This window comes from Eumetopias jubatus, unplaced genomic scaffold (assembly GCF_037043125.1).
Source record: "Eumetopias jubatus isolate StellerSeaLion01/CBP00866 unplaced genomic scaffold, mEumJub1_p1.0 scaffold_5, whole genome shotgun sequence".
In the NCBI taxonomy this organism is placed as follows: domain Eukaryota; kingdom Metazoa; phylum Chordata; class Mammalia; order Carnivora; family Otariidae; genus Eumetopias; species Eumetopias jubatus.
Genome location: NW_028274811.1, coordinates 147097031 through 147113442, shown reverse-complemented (window position 1 = coordinate 147113442; position 16412 = coordinate 147097031). Strand labels below are relative to the sequence as shown.

The following is a 16412-nucleotide window of genomic DNA, read 5'->3' as shown; positions in this document are numbered from 1 at the left end:
TGAACTTCATACACTATTAATGCAGGCGAACTGGTTTTCGGTGCTAAAGTCGACTCATTTGGAGCAGCCTCGTAAAGCTAATTAGAAAGAATTTGAAATAACTTAAGAATACAAACAAGAAATAAAATGTTCATAAGCAAACATCATGGGAAGAAAAATTAAATGTGAAGTAAAGGCAACTCCACTGGGGTTTGAAGAATCTCTATGAAAGAGATGACCAGCCACAAAATATGTTGTCGTAAAACACTGAGAAGAAACCGCAAAGCAGACAAGGGCCATATAATCCGTGAGAAAAATCACTTCATTTAAAAAGATGTTGACAATATTTCCCCAAACTGCCACCATCTTTAAAAAAATTAATACATGAATTTAATAACTAGATTTATTTACCCCCTTATCCTACATTCTGCTGGATGTTGAGGATACAATCATGAATAAAATAGATATTGTCCCTGACTTTAAAATCTTAAAATACCTTTCTTGTTGTTGTTATTAGTTTAAAAACAAGTTAGTTCATACCATCATTAGTGTGATGGGACTGATCTCTCTTAAACAGGAGTAGAATCAAGTTTATATGACATATTTTTGGGCAACCTTGACCTTAAATTTAAGCTTTTTAGGTTGAGGGGCAAGCACCTGCTAAACCTGAAGGAATGATTGTGGGAAAGCAGCGTATTTCAGAATAAGGACCGCACACATACAGACCCTCACGTATTTGCATCCACAACATTACGTATGCATTTCAGATCAGATAGCATCTATCTTTTTTAGTAAAACCAACATTTTTTTTTCACTGCCAAGAAAAAATAACTGAAAATGTGATGTAGCTTAAATGCTTGAAGTCAGTAATGGAGTTGTACTGTGGCAATATTAACCCCAGAAAGTTAGCCTATCTACGATCATGAAACAGGAACGGCAAGTTAACGGGAGTCGAGTGACGAGCACCTTCAGTCTGGTATTGACCACCTTGTAGGAATGAATCGACTTACTTTCCAAATCAGTGTCTTACGTTCAGGTCCTAGAGAATTCCCCACATCCTTTGATTCACGCCCTTCACGCATGTCCCATTCACAGAGAAGCTCCCACTGCATCTCAGCTTGGCCAGATCCTGGCCACACCTTGCAGGGCACTTGGCCCATCCAGCCAGGGGTAAACTCTGCCTCCCCTGGACTCTTTGGTTCTTCTTCATTGTTCCATTGGCATTCCTGACTTGTTCCTTATAGTCCAGCCATGTGATTTGTATTTTTCTTCCTAGGATCAGAAGTCAGCTCTTTGACATAAGGAATTTTATCGTATGCATCTGCATATCTTCCCTAGCGCCTAATGCACTTCTTTACATACAGTAGATCACCAACATTTTTGGCCAGTCAGGTCTACAGATGAAAAGCTCTGGAAATTCTACACAGGATGGGGTGACAGACACGAATCAGGGACTGAAGTCACTGAGAGTTTTCTTTCCTTCCACATGCAAAACTATTCAGAAATTCACAATATCGTGGGAGATTACACCATTAGAGGAATTAATTCAAAGAAGTCAAAGACGACGCATATAACAGGCACAGATGGCGAGGTCTTATCACTGAAAGCTATTAGCAGTTCCGAAGATAGGAGAAAGAAATCAATTAAATAAGCTTCCTAACCAAAACTGCCTGGCAAACATCAGAGGGCTCCTCTTGATGTCTGGAGTCCATCTGTTGGCCCTATTTTTGTCTCTCCCTCTTTTGAGAGACTGCAGTTCACATGCTTCTGGTTCCACAGATGTGGAGTCGGGATGATTTTATAAGGTAGATTCCTCAGCTTCCTTCTGCCCGCTGCGGCCATTCCTCCCTCCCACGTGATGAGTTCCTTCAAAACTGCTCTATAATAATCTCACACTGGGGCAGTTTCGTGGGGCCAGGACAGACTGGAACACATGTGGGAAATGTGTCACATCATGACAGAAGCAAGACGCCAAGTGGTCGTGTGTGGGATGGGACTTTCTCAAACAGCATGGTTTTATAAAGTCATGCAAGAATGCGGCGTGCTAGGAGCCAAATCTATCTTTAGGAGCCTTTATTGCAATTCATCCTTTCAAACCAGAGCCTCCTGAGATTCTGCAAGTCAAACGGATCTTGAAAAGTGACTTCTGCAAGTCAAACGGATCTCCATGCCTCGGAGAGAAACAGAGACACTGTCTGTTCGAAGAATGTTCTTGTGGCTCAGCATGAGACGACAGAGCGAAATACATACGTTTGTTTGTTTTTTTTTCCTGACAACCCTCGAAGGCTTCCACACATCACCCTGTATTTCTATTTAGAACCATTAAAAGGAAAAAAAAATCTAAATGTAGCAGGCCCTTCTTATGGGCTTTCTTGTATTCACATAAAAGGGTTCTGAACGGGGCTCTAGTTCTTCCACATTTTAGGACTGGGTAGCACTTGGAAAGGAAGAAACCATGGCATCTGGGAAAAACAGTCAATGTTTTAAAACCATTTTTTCATGTTCCAACATCTGTTGCTTCCCTTCCTTACTTAATTACAAGTTGCTTTGAAAATTATTATGTATGTGAATTGTTTTAACAACCAAAATTATACATGTTTAATAATTCCACTGAGGGCGCTCAGATGAAATAATAAAAAAAAAGGGAAATGCAAATCTTAAGCAAAACACAAATTAAAACATATTGTTGATATAATTAAACACGTATGTTACTTCTCCAAGAGGAAGAACCGCCTGCCATGAGCCAAACCAAATGACAATAGTGGGATCAAAACTCATTTTAAAACCCTCAGACGGCATTTGTGTATGTGTGAACTATTTCTACAACATGCCCCATCCTTGTGAGTGAACACGGGTATCAACAGAACCCATAAACACAAGAATGAGACAATGAACAAACTACTAGTAGAGACCATTTTGGGGTAAGCTCCACAACAGAAGGCTGATTCCAAAGTTTTGAGCAGGGATCATGAGTCCCTTATTCCCCCTGCTGTCCCCACAGTCCAGCACGGGGTAGGAGCGTAATAGTCATTCAGTCATGGTGGAATGAAAATGGGGGGGGGGCGGAAATCAAGATGCTCCAAGTCTGGCACATCAGTGTGCATTCAGACAAACCTCCATTAAGACAGTGATGTACGCAGGGCTTTGCCAAACTGAGTAAACCAGATGAAGATCACTCAACGAGAAGTACTATCAATTCAGTAAATGACAAAAGTCTTTGATCGAAGGAATTTCTCTCCCGGTTTCTGTTTGCTTGCTTATTTACTGCATTTTGGAGTGTTTTAAAAGTGAGTCCACTGAGGCAGGACGTCTGCCACTGTAATGGAGACACCCGATGGGTCAGGTCCCCACCCTTCCCCAGAGCTTCCATAAGTCGGTTGAGTAGACCCACAGGCCTCAGAGTGGGATGGCGGGGTGCGCAGAATGTTCTTCTCACAGCCCCAGCCCGTGCGGAGAGGTCTGCATTGAAATACAAATTTTCCAAACTGGAGGGTAGCCGGAAGTACCCAAAGACGCCAATCAATGCCAGAGCCCGTCCTGGATGCTACGAACCGCCCATCAGGCCAGCAGGTCCTTGCCTCCAAATGAGAGCATCACACCACATCATTTAAAGGCCAATCTGGCTGGACAATGCAGATGCTTTTTAAGAGCTATGAGCAAGCAATGCTTGCTCATACTCCAGGAGGACATTCTCTTTCACTGCAGGGCAAACGCCTGACGCGTTTAGAAGCAGACAAGGTGAGCTATGGAAACTGACCACACGTAAGGACACCAAACTGACTAAGCGACACCAGAGGGCTTCTCTCTGGATAATCCACGATTAGCCCAAAAGTGTCAGCAGGGCTGCGGTCAAGGACTAAAGATGTGTCCGGAAAAGGATACTCGCTGATTGTTTTCGAGGAATTTCTACCAAGGCTAACATTCAGAAAGTCACATTTAACTACACGTTTTGTTGCCATTAAGGAGCTGGTACCATTGGCAAGAGACCTGAGTCTCCTACAGCTGAGAATGTGTTATGCCTTCCAAAGTCAGTTTGTTCTGTGTATATTCACGCAGGCCTAGAAAGATTTTTAGACTCATGGCCACTAAGTGGAAATTTTTATGACTGAGAACACTTACTCAGTTACTGTGTTTCCACAAATAAATTGTAGATGTTTCAATGTCAGGTATTGGAAAATCTTTATCATGGAATTTATTGGTAAACTGTAAAGAAAAAAAAAAATCTGTGTGTGTCTCACCTAAGTCACTTTTACAGCAGAAAACCCCTCTTCAAGAAGCTTCTCCTTTCAATTAACTTTGCAATCACTGCATTTGAATTATTAATAAGCAGGAACAAACCTGGTATTTTTTTTTTTGTAAAATCAAAGAAATCTGTGCGACAGAGTCTTCCAACACTATAAATAAAACATTTTTGTGAAATACTCCAGATCTCCATACCAACTGCAATTTCCAGAGACTGTAAATTATAATTCATATGTCCTAGAGGCAGACTTTTGATGGATTAATTCCTAGCATCCACCATTTTTCTTTTCTCCCCATCTGTGTCATGACCCATTCTTAAACTTGATCACTGAACTCGCAGTGCTACATTTCAGCAAACTTAACACTTCTGTGGCCAACCCAGCATGCCACCTGATTTTGTGTACTGATACTAACTTCTTCAAAATGCTCACGTCTCTCTTAACAAAATATGGCATTTTTATTCTGACACTCTTTCCCATTTGCAAGTCCTTCATGGAGAGAGCTCTTAACAAAAGAAAGTAATTTTTGCACTCCCATGCTAATGAAGGTGCAATATCAAGTTTCAGCTAGGGAGAACAGTCACCTCTCTGTGGACGAGTATCTGTAAATACAAGTGAGGGCATTTTACAAGCATGGTATGGTAGCAGAGTTCACGCTGTGACCTTCTTCATGAAGGTCAAGATCATTTGTGGAGATTTTGTGGAGCTCATGTGGATCACAGGAAAATTCCAGACCACCTGTAACAAATACAACAATCAAGAAAGAGCACGCCTTTTAATATCAGTTGTGAAGTGGTTTTAAGAGGCAGCTTCCAGAGATAGGACAGGAGTGAGAAATCTTGGGGGTGGTGCTCACCCCCTCTCCATCCTTGAGGATCTGGGATTCCAGGGCCTTCTGAGGAGGAGGAGGAGGAGGGGCGGGGGCAGGCATAGCAGTTAAGATGGTTTTGACTCAAACCAGCAAAAGTCATGGGGACCTTGGATGTCACATAACAGAGAGTCCCTAGCAAGGGGGCGCCCCAGGCAGCCAGGCGCCCCAGCTCTGCCTCTCTGCTGTGCTAGCGTCTTCCCTCAGCCCCAACCTGGTGACCCCTCAGGCTGTCAGCAGCTGGAGAGCAGCCTTCTAGCTGTCACCCGCTGACATAGCAGTATCCGGAGGAGGAAAAGAAACCTCCCTTCCTGCATCTCTTATTGACGGAATAGAGAGACCTTTCCCAAGATCCCCTAACAGCTCTTCCAAGGGGAAGAACTGGTCCACATGATGAGAACCACTGAGCTAGATAAAAACGTCTGAGGGAAAACAAAGTGCAATCTGCCCAGTAATAAGCATCTACAGCCATCTGATGGCTGGGGAGTTTGGGAGTCCACGGGACCCTAGAAGGCAGGGCTGAGCTCCAATTACAGGACGGCGGCTTTAGAATTCCCGTGCTCATGAGCCTGTTCTGGTGTGCTCAGGATTTGGGTTCACAAAGCCAGGTGCAGCAAGTGCCTTGGGGGCCCCACACTGCAGCCCCCACCCCTTGATACCAGCCGTAGGCGTGGTGCAGGGAGCTGCGTGCCAGTCACGTCTCCCAGGCGCACAGGTCTCACTTTCTGTGACTCTCCCCTTAGGGTCTCCTCTGAGCCCCCCGGGGACTATGCAGCCAGGAGCATCCCTCAACGAAGTGGAGCCCATGAGGCCCGGCACTTATGACAGCCCATTCCACAGGCTTCTCAGCCATCCTGGAGGGTATCTGCCCTGCTGTTCACAGCAGTAGCCAGCTTTTTCTCCTTCCCTGCCTTGCTCTCCTCATCTGTCTCAGTTGCTGCCGTAGATTCAGCTCCAGGAAAGACTACGTGATCAAGCTCTATTTTAGATGGAGCTCATATTGTACCCAGGCTGTGCACTGTCCTTCTGTAGGGGTACTACTCACATTTAGATGATCTTCAACACCCCTCAGATTTATGCAGTACACAACCTGCACAACTGTATATAGAGGTTTTGGAGGACAGGTATTGGCGGGTGCCCCTCCCAGAAGCATCTGGATACCTAGGCTTCCCCCAAGAATCTTCTAGTCCCTCTGGCCCTTCAATTACATGCACTCTAAGAAGCCACTAAGGGTCATCTCTTGTTCTCAATAAGTGATAACTGATTGCCTCTTTTCAGCGTTTATCTTGAATGATTCACTTTATCAAATTGGTTGTGGATCATATTCAGTTGGGCAAAACAGATTTCCCTAAGCACATTTCCATAAGCACATGTGACATCAGGAAAACTGCAGCCTTTTAAACTTTACCCTTTGAAATTATTTTTCAAATATAGATAAGGCTACCAAATGTAGCTGGAAACACATAGGCCATCAGTACAAATGCCTGGCCTTGAGTTTGGCCGCCCCCTCGAATGAGCTGGGCCACCACATCTGTGTGTCATGTTTCCACGCCTATAAAATGGTTATTCTAATAATAATGCCACATCCTTGGTTCACTGGCAGGAATAAATAATAAAATCCCTAAGAAGTTTTCTAAACAATTCCTGGCCTGCATTAATTATAGTAGTGATGACAAAAAATACTATTTTTCTCTATAGAAGTTCTATATGCTTTCAATTGAGTTAGCATCAAGTATTTGATTCTACCTAATTTCATCTATTACATTTTATATAAGAAAATTAGGTTTTCTGGGACGCCTGGGTGGCCCAGTCAGTGAAGCGTCTGCCTTCGGCTCAGGTCATGATCCCAGGGTCCCAGGATGGAGCCCCGCAACGGGCTCCTTGCTCAGCGGGGAGCCTGCTTCTCCCTCTGCCTGCTGCTCCCCCTGCTTGTGCGTGCTCTCTCTGACAAATAAGTAAATAAAGTCTTTTAAAAAATTGGGTTTTTTAGAACTACGAATTGGTATTTTCATAAACAATGCACAAAACTAGTTGCATCTAAACTAGTTGTATCTAAACTAGTTATATCTTGTAGAAGGGACAACTGGCTCATTAAAGTAAGCTTCCAGACTTCTCGATAAGCAGCCCGTGCAGGGAACCCAGGCGAGAGGTCAGTGCCTGTGATGGGCACGGTCGGCATCAGCAAATAAATGTACGGAAATGGATCTCGGCCCAAAGTGAAGTAACGCTTTACCCGCAGCCTCACCTGTGCTGGGCATACACGGCACGCAAAGAACAGAGGAAACAAAAATAACAGAACAAAGGGAAAACCTCTGATGCCCTCCTCATAAACGTGTACCTGTCCTCCACGGCAGGACCATGGATCTCCGGATAACCACTGTTCAAACCACCTGTGAGCGCAAAGGAAATGAACAACCACAAACTAACAAGAAGAAGCTAAAAACAACTTGTGTATGCTCAAGCACTTTCGTCCCCCCGACTTCACGTTTCTTCTCTGTCGTAAGCAGAGGAGGGGCCAGCTGCCCAGCTGATTGGAAGCAGGTGCCATCGCGAGGAGGCGGAGGGTCTCTTGCAGATGGTTTAGCACTAAGAAATAAATGGGGTGGGCGCCTGGGTGGCTCAGATGGTTAAGCATCTGCCTTCGGCTCAGGTCATGATCCCAGCGTCCTGGAATCAAGTCCCGCATTGGGCTCCCTGCTCCTTGGGGAGCCTGCTTCTCCCTCTGCCTCTCTCTCTCTGTCTCTCATGAATAAATAAATAAAATCTTTAAAAGAAAAAAAAAAAAGAAAGAAATGGGGTGCCAGAGATCACTGTATTAATCCAGGAGAAAAGGAAACGAGTCGTTCTGCTAAGTGTCTTTGAATCTATCCAGTTTTGGGGGGGCGGAGATTAACTTCTGTCGGTTAATCTCGCAGTTCTTGCCCCAGGATTTTCTGAGGAGGCCAGGCAGCATCCGGACCTTTCCAGCACCTCAGTGCTGAGCAGACCTGGAGCGGGGTCTTGCTCTGCCAGCAGCAGGGCTCCGGATGCCAAAATCGTCTTCTCGGGACCCTGGTTTTCCCATTTGGAAAATCAGGAATGTGTGAGATGGCGTTTCTCAAAATTTTGCAAACTCCAATGTGCTACACAAAACTGAGGTATTTTGTGACAGTGCTATTATTTTCATCTGTAACAACCTATTTACACTTCCTGGGCACCTGAGTGGCTCAGTTAGTGAAGCGTCTGCCTTCAGCTCAGGCCATGATCCCGGGGTCCTGGGATCGAGTCCCGCATCAGGCTCCCTGCTCCTCTGGGAGCCTGCTTCTCCCTCTACCCCTCCCCCCTGCTCATGATCTCCCACTCTCTCTCTCTCTCAAATAAATAAAAATCTTTTAAAAAAATAAACTTCCAATTGCCAGGTTTCGCTTGCTCCTGAATTTATCTATATTGCCTTTATTTGACCCAAACAATTTCCACTATATTCTGTCAACGCTGATTAACCTTCGCAGAATCCCTTTGACAGGGTGTATTGATCTTAATGTCTTTCTTCTTGACCTTTCAGGGTCTTCTGTAGGCTGCTTCTTTTGTTTCTAGGAAACAGATACTCTCCTATGCTTCCTGTTGAGAGCAGAAATCACAGCGTTGGGTGAACTGTTTTACACTTTGTGTGACATTTCAGTAATAAATACAGGGCTGGCAGCGCGATGTCTATTCCTGGCTTTGAATTATCCTTGTTGTATTCTGTTCTTTCACACGTCTGCTGAAACCTTTGAGGAAGTCTGAGTTACATTAATTTGGGGAGCATTTCCATTTACAGAACATAACATCATTCTGTCTTTCTTCCTTTCATGTGTTGTAATTTGCAGCCAAAACATAGAATTAAGACTTGTGTTCTGCATTTATCTTCAGTTAATGTCCATGGTCACGAGAATCTCCTCCTGGTGCGCTCATGGTTGGCTGAAAGAACATGATCACAGTCTTCTGAAAATCAAGGGTGCTAATGGACAGAGAAGTATACAGAAGGACAAAAGCTCCTCTTTCTTTTAAGATACACTTTGTACTCGGGCGCCTGGGTGGCTCAGTTGGTTAAGCGACTGCCTTCGGCTCAGGTCATGATCCTGGAGTCCCGGGATCGAGTCCCGCATCGGGCTCCCTGCTCAGCGAGGAGCCTGCTTCTCCCTCTAACCCTCCCCCCTCTCATGTACTCTCTCTCTCTCTCTCTCATTCTCACTCTCTCAAAATAAATAAATAAATCTTTAAAAAAAAAATAAGATACACTTTGTACTCAGTAAAAGGAAAGAAAAATAAAGTCCTGTCATTTATTATGGAACATCCAGCAAAGAAATGAGGCAAACGGAGTCATGTCATTTAGTTCAATGTGTGCTAGTGAGTTAGTTCTCAAGATGCTGGCCCAGTCACCCACCAGCCATTTGCTATTAGACAGGTTCATTAATCTTTCTCAAGTTGAGTTTTCCAAGTGAGGTACTAATGCAAACTGCCTAGCAGGAATACAGGGAGAATAAACATAACAGGCTTTAATTGCTGAGTGTAGTTTACAGTATGCAGTAGATGCTCAATAAAAGTTCCTTATTTTATTACATAACACAGAATGCCAGCCTATCATAACCTGCCTAAGTAACAACCCCAGTGTGCTTTGTTATAATTTCATTTCAGTATTTCATCAGACATTACGCAGTCAGCTAGGATTTATAAGGACTTGATTTATCAATTATCACTATGGTTACTAGGTATTATCCAGTAAAGGTTAAAAACGAAACAAAAACAGGCCAAAGATCGTTAGCCCCCAAATGGCTATTCTAATGTGATCTGGCTATTTTAAATTAAATTATTATCACTTTGACTTGTCAGGGCACTGACCGGATGTAGGCTCAAAGCCTGGTAGCAAAAGGCCCACAGACACTGTCTCCCTCCGCTGATTTCTCACAGGGGGAAAGCGAAGGTGAAGGGACCGTAATGGTGACAACTTCTCCCAGGGGCCCTGCTCCTCTGCAGACAGACTTGGGACCCTCGGGCAGGCTACCTACCCAGGCTGTCTCACTTCCCACATCCATAAACGTTAGTAAAGTCACATTCCCAGAGTTGTTGTCACAGAACCAAAGACAAACAATGCACCCGGCTCTTGGCGGCTATGGATTCAATACCTTCATTTCTCCTGATTTCTCTCCTCCACCAGCCAGGGTTACTGTGCGCATTTTATTATGTAACACAAGATGTCAGTCTATCATAACATGACTAAACAGTAGCTCCGGTACGTTTAATTGTAATTTCACTTCAATAATTCATCTGACGTTACTCAGTAAGTTAGGATTTATAAGAACTGATATAATAATTATCACTATGGTTACTAGATAGTATCAAACAGGTTAGAAATGAAGGACAACCAGGGCACCTGGTGGCTCAGTCTGTTAAGCAGTGGACTCTTGATTTCCTCTCAGGTCGGGATCCCAGGGTCCTGGGATCGAGCCCCACATCGGGCTCCCTGTTCCGCGGGGAGCCTGCTTCTCCCTCTCCCTCTGCAGCTCCCCCTGCTTGTGCTCTCTCACTCGTGTGCTCTTTCTCTCAAATAAATAAACAAAATCTTAAAAAAATAATAGTAACATTATATTTAATGTAAAATAGCGATAACATCCATATATTAGTACCTAATATTGAGGTAATCTAAAATATAATAAAATATAAAATGGTAGTGTGTCTGCTGTTACATTATTCAAGAGCAGGACATTTTCCCCCAGAAGCTGTTCATGGATGCCAATAATGATGGTGATGATAATTTCTATTTTATGAATGCTTGTGTTAGATTTGCCACTGGGCGAGACTACGCGTAATCACCCCAGCCGCTGGGTGTTCATGCCTATTTCAGTCGGGGACATGGATGGAAAAGGTGGAAGAGCACCTGTGGTGTCCCAGTGACTCAGAGGCTCCAGCTCTCTCTACCCCTCCCCGCCCCCCGCGCTCCCTCACTGCTCGGTGAGGTTGTGTGCGTGCGGGGATGTGCTGGAGGAGTGGTGAGGTCCAGAGAAGCCCAGCAGCCCTCTGGCTCTAGAGAAGCTTACTTGGAAGCAGAGAGGAAACATCTGTCCCTTAAGTGTCCTGACGTGTCATCAAGAGTCTCATTACAAACTTAGCCAAGGACTCAAGCCCCAGGGAGTGACAGTTGCTGCAAGTGGTCACTTAGTCACCTGGATACCTGTGCCCCCAAGGTCCAGAGAAGAGACACCAGGATCAGAGGATCGGCAATGTCAGGGCCCTGGGCGCTTGGACACTAGCTGGCTCGGCCTCAAACCGCACCAAGGAAGACAGAGGTTCGGGACTGTGGTGGGCCCCAGGCTCACACAACTAATGGCTACACAAGATCCAGGTCTCCACTGTGTCAACCAGCTCCCCAAACAACCTAAGGCTCTGCAGCCACCAAGCCTTCAACGTTCGGAACTTTTCCCCCCGAACTTTATTATTTTATTCTATCTTACTTTGCTACAGTAAGAATATTTAACATGAAGTCTACCCCCCAGATTTTAAGTGTATGATACTGAAGGTACAATGTTGTACAAGCAGACCTCTAGAACTTGTTCATATCACTTTACCGGAACTTTGTGCTCCTTGATCAGGAACTCCCTGTTTCCCTCCCCCCCAGCCCCTGGGGAGCTCCTTGATTACACCACCGGGCCCCTCTCTGAGTCTATGAATTTCATGATTTTAGATACCTCATGTACGTGTCATGTTTGTCTTTCTGTGTCTGCCCAAGTTCATGTAGCATGACGTCCTCAAGATTCGTCTGAGTTTTGCACACCGTGCAAACTCCTTGTAAATGCTGAATAGTATTCGATTGTCTGTACACACCACATTTTCTTTATCCACTCATCTGTTAATGGACATTTAGACTGTTACCACACCTGACTCCTGTGAATAGCGCAGCACTGAACATGGGAGTACAGATATCTCTTCAAGATCCTGATTTCGGTTCTTTTGGATGTGGAGGGATTAGAGCCCTGGCATGTCATGGGTGGGATGCAAAATGGTGCAGCTGCTATGGAAAACAGTATCAAAGTTCCTCAAAAAGGTAAAAATGTAACTACCATATGATCCAGCAAGCCCATTTCTGCATGTTTATCCAATGGAACTGAAATCAAGATCTTGAAGAAATGTCAACATTTGGAATTTTAAGAGCAGGTTTTCAAGGAAAAAGATAATAGCTTTCAAAGAGAGCTCTTTACTTGTCTGAACTCAACTTCTTATTGAGATTTAAATAAAGGCTTAGAGATTTATTCGAAGACAAGACAAGAACATAAGAATTTCACAGGTGACACTTGGGAAATCTCTTTGTAGTATTTCAATTTCAACATGGTGGAGCGAGAAAAGATTCTCGTCTTTTATATCTTCTTCATACTTGAACTTGAAATCAACTCTTCTTCTATAAACTGCTATAGTCCTCAGGAAATTCAAGTTCTTATCATTTCCAAAAACATGTCTTTTGCTGTGTAAATAACATTTCAGTAGCATACGGCCATTTCCAGTAAGCTTGAACTTGGTGAAGCAGCTGGAGTCCAGGAGTAACAAACAGGAACACGGGTGAGAAGGAAAGCACAGAACCCCACAGACATCACCACCTTTGATACTCACAGTTGCCCTGTGGGGGGAAGGGACTGTTGTCCCCTTCTTGGGGGAGAAGACTGATTCAGAAATGCCACCTGACTCGTCATCCATATAGATATTGGCAAGTGGATAATCAACTTCATGACTTCCAAATCAAAATGTTACCTATGCTTAACAGCTATTAACTTATAGAAGACCTCCATAAAAAATGAACCGACTTTGTGCCTCAAGATTTATAAACTGTAGCGAGAATCTGATAATCAGCATGTTCCTTTAAGTAGCTATCATTTTAAAATAAACTCAGGGATTTAACTGATGGGATACATTTTCTCAGTAATCCAACAAAGCCAAGCCCGTCCTTCATCCTGTTTCTGTTGCTCAGTTGGCACCAGTGCCTTCAAAGAGACAGGAACTGCAGTAAGAGGGAAAAGCCATAGGAGAAAAAAAATAAATGTTGTGTTTCTATCATAAAAGAGCAGACTGCTTGAGCACCTGAGTGGCTCAGTTGGTTAAGTCTATCTTTGGCTCGGGTCATGATCTCAGGGTCTTGGGATGGAGCCCCGCATCGGGCTCTCTGCTCAGCAGGGAATCTGCTTCTCTTCCTTTTTTTTTTCTCTTTAAATTTTTTTATTGGTATGTTGATCACCATACATTACATCATTAGTTTTTGATGGAGTGTTCCATGATTCATTGTTTGTGCATAACACCCAGTGCTCCATGCAGAACATGCCCTCTTTAATACCCATCACCGGGCTAACCCATTCCCCCAACCCCTCCCCTCTAGAACCCTCAGTTTGTTTTTCAGAGTCCATCATCTCTCATGGTTCATCTCCCCCTCCGATTTACTCCCCTTCATTCTTCCCCTCCTGCTATCTTTTTTTTTTCTTAACATATATTGCATTATTTGTTTCAGAAGTACAGATCTGTGATTCAACAGTCTTGCACAATTCACAGCGCTCACCATAGCACGTACCCTCCCCAATGTCTCTCACCCAGCCGCCCCCTCCCTCCCACCCCCCACCACTCCAGCAACCCTCAGTTTGTTTCCTGAGATTAAGAATTCCTCATATCAGTGAGGTCATATGATGCATGTCTTTCTCTGATTGACTTATTTCACTCAGCGTAACACCCTCCAGTTCCATCCACGTCGTTGCAAATGCCAAGATCTCATTCCTTTTGATGGCTGCATAATATTCCATTGTGTATATATACCACCTCTTCTTTAGCCATTCATCTGTCGATGGACATCTTGGCTCTTTCCACAGTTTGGCTATTGTGGACATTGCTGCTATAAACATTGGGGTGCACGTACCCCTTCGGATCCCTACATTGGTATCTTTGGGGTAAATACCCAGTAGTGCAATTGCTGGACCGTATGATTGCTCTATTTTCAACTTTTTGAGGAACCTCCATACTGTTCCCAGAGTGGTTGCACCAGCTTGCATTCCCATCAACCGTGTAGGAGGGTTCCCCTTTCTCCGCATTCCCGCCAAAATGTGTCGTTTCCTGACTTGTTAATTTTAGCCATTCTGACTGGTGTGAGGTGGTATCTCATGGAGGTTTTGATTTGGATTTCCCTGATGCCGAGCGATGTGGAGCACTTTTTCATGTGTCTGTTGGCCATTTGGATGTCTTCTTTGGAAAATTGTCTGTTCATGTCGTCTGCCCATTTCTTGATTGGATTATTTGTTCTTTGGGTGTTGAGTTTGGTAAGTTCTTTATAGATTTTGGATACTAGCCCTTTATCTGATATGTCATTTGCAAATATTTTCTCCCATTCCGTCGGTTGTCTTTTGGTTTTGTGGACTGTTTCTTTTGCTGTGCAAAAGCTTTTTATTTTGATGAAATCCCAAGAGTTCATTTTTGCCCTTGCTTCCCTTGCCTTTGGCGATGTTTCTAGGAAGAAGTTGCTGCGGCTGAGGTCGAAGAGGTTGCTGCCTGTGTTCTCCTTTAGGATTTGGATGGACTCCTGTCTCACATTTAGGTCTTTCAACCATTTGGAGTCTACTTTTGTGTGTGGTGTAAGGAAATGGTCCAGTTTCATTCTTCTGCATGTGGCTGTCCAATTTTCCCAACACCATTTGTTGAAGAGACGGTCTTTTTTCCATTGGACATTCTTTCCTGCTTTGTCGAAGATTAGTTGACCATAGAGTTGAGGGTCCATTTCTGGGCTCTCTATTCTGTTCCACTGATCGATGTGTCTGTTTTTGTGCCAGTACCATACTGTCTTGATGATGACAGCTTTGTAATAGAGCTGGAAGTCCGGAATTGTGATGCCGCCAGCTTTGCTTTTCTTTTTTCAACATTCCTCTGGCTATTCGGGGTCTCTTCTGGTTCCATCTGCTTCGCCTTCTTACTCTCCCTCTCTGTTCTCTCTCTCTCTCAAATAAATAAATAAAATCTTAAAAAAAAACAAACGGACTGCTCCATTATACCACAGTGATACCTTCTTGGAAGTACATGGTCAAGAAGAAAAAACAAACAACCCCAAGAAAACCTAAAATACCTAAGAACTGACATTAGGCTCATTGGAGAAATGCACGACATTTTTCTGCATTTGAAAACTGATGTTACATTTGTTTCATAAAACACAGTTCTGTAAATTTGGACACAAAGCAATAACACATTAATACTTTAGGAAGACATTCAATTTTTACGTTTATAACCCGATGTATCTCACACACACACACACACACACACACACACACACACATTCCAGTGACTACATAGGAGATCTGCTATACTTTGCCTCACACAACTCGTTCTTTCATTAAACTGTTTATAAATATAATTATTGAAGTCAATTTGTAATAACAAAATGAATTACCTGAAATGTTTTCTGAGTTCTTTGTACTGAAAAGTTTTAGAAACTAAAGCGCAAGATCCACTCACGTCATCCATCCCTGCGGATTCCGAGCTGACGAGACAAAGCCTGATACGTGAGTGGGGAGCCCCGTCTCTGACGCTGAGCCACCAGAAGCAGGAAATGATGTATTTCAGCAAAGAATAAAGCTACCCCCTTTGAACTGTTTTCCTAGAGCAACTGAGTGTTCACGGATTTACCCTGCACATTTTAATAAGTTTCAGCCTCTGAAATATCAATATATACATCATTCTAAACTGGCACTAAGATTCTTCATGGCCAAAATTCAGTTCACGCCAACCTGGAAAGAAGTGCTCCTAGAACCAATAAGAGCTTCTATTAAAGCTACAGCAATATTTGCCAGTGCGAAGGGGAAGGAATCTAATTGCAAATCCCAGTAACAGAAATCTCCTTGGGTTGGGCGTATCTGACAAAAATGCCCACACCTTCTTCCTCTCTCTGAATTTTCCATGGCTATCTGGAGTGTGTGGTTGTGCATGTCGCAAAACCAAGCTTTACTGCAGCATAAAAACATCGCTCAGCCTCATGGGCCAAGGTTATGAAAATGATATAAGGAATGACTGGAAAGGTGAGGGAGAAAGGATGCCAAGCCAGACCTTCCCATGCAGAACGTCTCCCCCAGCACACACCCACCCACCGCGTGCACTCCGCAGCGCCAGCCGGGGAAGCTGAACCAGGTGAAAGCCCAGCACCCTTCGGCACTCAGTCATTCTCACAGGTGGCGCAGGAAGAGCAACAGTGGGCCTTTGGAAAGGTGCTTGCACAAATGGAATTTTATTTGAGGATTTAGAGTGTCAAAAGAAATATGACCTGCTAAGGCAGACGAAAAACAAAACTATACGTTGTCTTT

General features: G+C 43.9%; 1 protein-coding gene across 2 annotated transcripts in view; it reads right to left on the bottom strand.

Annotated features, from left to right (window-relative positions):
- Nucleotides 1-16412, bottom strand: part of SEMA5A (semaphorin 5A) — a 307625-nt gene that overhangs the window by 44083 nt on the left and 247130 nt on the right. The gene's annotated exons all lie outside the window — the stretch shown is intronic.